Source organism: Galeopterus variegatus, unplaced genomic scaffold (genome assembly GCF_000696425.1).
Source record: "Galeopterus variegatus unplaced genomic scaffold, G_variegatus-3.0.2 Scaffold360, whole genome shotgun sequence".
Lineage (NCBI taxonomy): Eukaryota > Metazoa > Chordata > Mammalia > Dermoptera > Cynocephalidae > Galeopterus > Galeopterus variegatus.
The window spans coordinates 679,073-681,272 of NW_007726471.1; positions in this window are offsets into that span (position 1 = coordinate 679,073).

The window sequence follows — 2,200 nt, forward strand, 5'->3', positions numbered from 1 at the left end:
ACATTATGAAATTATAAAGCTAAAAGAAAACTTGGAGATGGTCTAGTTGGACCCTTTCATTTTACACCTGAGACTGCTTAAGTGCAGAGAAGCTAAGGACTTGCTCAAGATTGTATAGCTAGTTAATGAGTCACGCTGGAAACCAGGCCTCCTGACTCCCAGTCCAGTTTTATTTCCGATGTAACTACACTAATATTTCATTTTAATTAATGAAGAAATTATGGTTTTATAAGGAGTAAATTTCCCAGGAAATTTAAGTGGACTTTTAAACTACTACAGTATATCTTAGAATTCAAACAAATATATGAATTCTTAGTTAATTTCTGAAGTGTTGAGTGAGTTTGTGTGTATTTCTTTCAGGTACCAGGCATCATTGGATTTTTGGTTATAAGCAAATTTGTTGTGTTTCCCATTCTAGGTAGAAATTGGCCAGTTCAAAAATAATGTTGAAGTTATAGCCTGCATTTAGGGAGCACATATTTGACTGCATTAAAATGAATCTTAATGTATTTTTTTGCACAGTGGAGATAATGTTAATATTTAATGCCATAAAGCAGCAATGGAATTCTTTCATGTGGTGGTGTATTTATAAAACTAGAGTGGAGTGTTATGTAAAACTAAAAGTACGGATCAATTTAATATGCATCTGGTGAATTCAGGGCTTGAAAGGATGCACATCTGTTGAGAAAACAAATCAGAACTATTCAAAACTTCAGCATCTTTAAATATGTGTGCTTCGATTCTCTTTAACTGTTTTGAAACAGTCTTTAATAGATTTAGAAAACACCATTTGCTCTAAGGAAGCAACTGTGAAGCCATTTATAATGCTATTAATAATTGTATTATTCTCCATAGGATTTTGGTACATTAGTATTTTTCTTTCCAATTTATTTATTGGGGAAGGTAGGGGTTAAATAACTCATTGTAACAAAATGAGTTTGTTGCAGAACTGTATTAAAAAAGGAGGGAATATGGGGCCAGCTCGTGGCTCACTCAGGAGAGTGTGGTGCTGATAACACCAAGGCCATGGGTTCGGATCCCATATAGGGATGGCCAGTTAGCTCACTGAGTGAGCACGGTGCTGACAACACCAAGTCAAGGGTTAAGATCCCCTTACTGGTCATCTTTTATTTATTTATTTATTTTTTAAAGGAGGGAATATAGTTTACTGAATTGGATAGATTAGAAATATGTTAAGGTTCTGAATTCTAATTTGAATCCACAATCAGTGAAGAAATAATCACAGAATTCATACTGCATACTTATCACGATATTAGTGCTGTGGGAATATAGAAATAGAAGATATGGTCTATACTTTCATTAATTAAGTTGGAAAAATAAGACTTAAAATGAAAGAGAGTAACACAATCTGATATATAATGAAGTGCACACTTGATATAATCTGTGAACACTAGGAATTCAGAGGGTGGAAAATCCATGAGTATTCATAATTCTGATGGAGAAGAGAGAAAAGTAGTGGATTGTAACTGGCTACTCATTAGAATCACTTGGTCAGTTGGTTAGAGTGCAGGGTTATAACACCAAGGTCAAAGGTTCGGTGCTGGCCAGCTGCCAAAAAAGTAAAATATAAAAGAATCACTTGGGTAAATTTATCTCAGGATTAGTTAAATCAGAATCTCAGGGATGGGATATTCATAGTTTTTAAAAGCTTTCCCAGATGTTCGTAATGTGCAGGCAGTGTTGAGAATCACAGGCTGAAATTATGGGTGTGATTTGGATAGGCAAGAAAATGTGTTAGGGCAGCAAAGGTAAACAGGGAAAGAGAATTGGGCACAGCCCATGAAAAGACTTATCCAACCATAGTGTGTGCTAGTTAGGAAGAAGGGAGAAATAAGCCTAGGGAGGTAGAATGGGATCATATTCGACAGCAGTACTTCTCTAAGTGTGGTTTCTTGACCAGCAGCATCAGTACCACCTGGAAATTTATTACAAATGCAAATTCTTAGTCCCTGCTCCTGACCTTTTGAATTGGAAACTCTGGGGTTGGGGTCAAGCAATCTGTGTTTTAACAAGCACACCATATGATTCTCACATTGTTAATGGTGAGAACCATTGTTAATAGAGGATAATGAAAATCAGGCAGAGGAAGTTAGATTTGATGTGGTAATGAGTGTGGGGATCCATTAAGGTTTTTAAGCTGGAGAGTAACTATTTGTGTTTGTGCAAGGTAAATCTGATG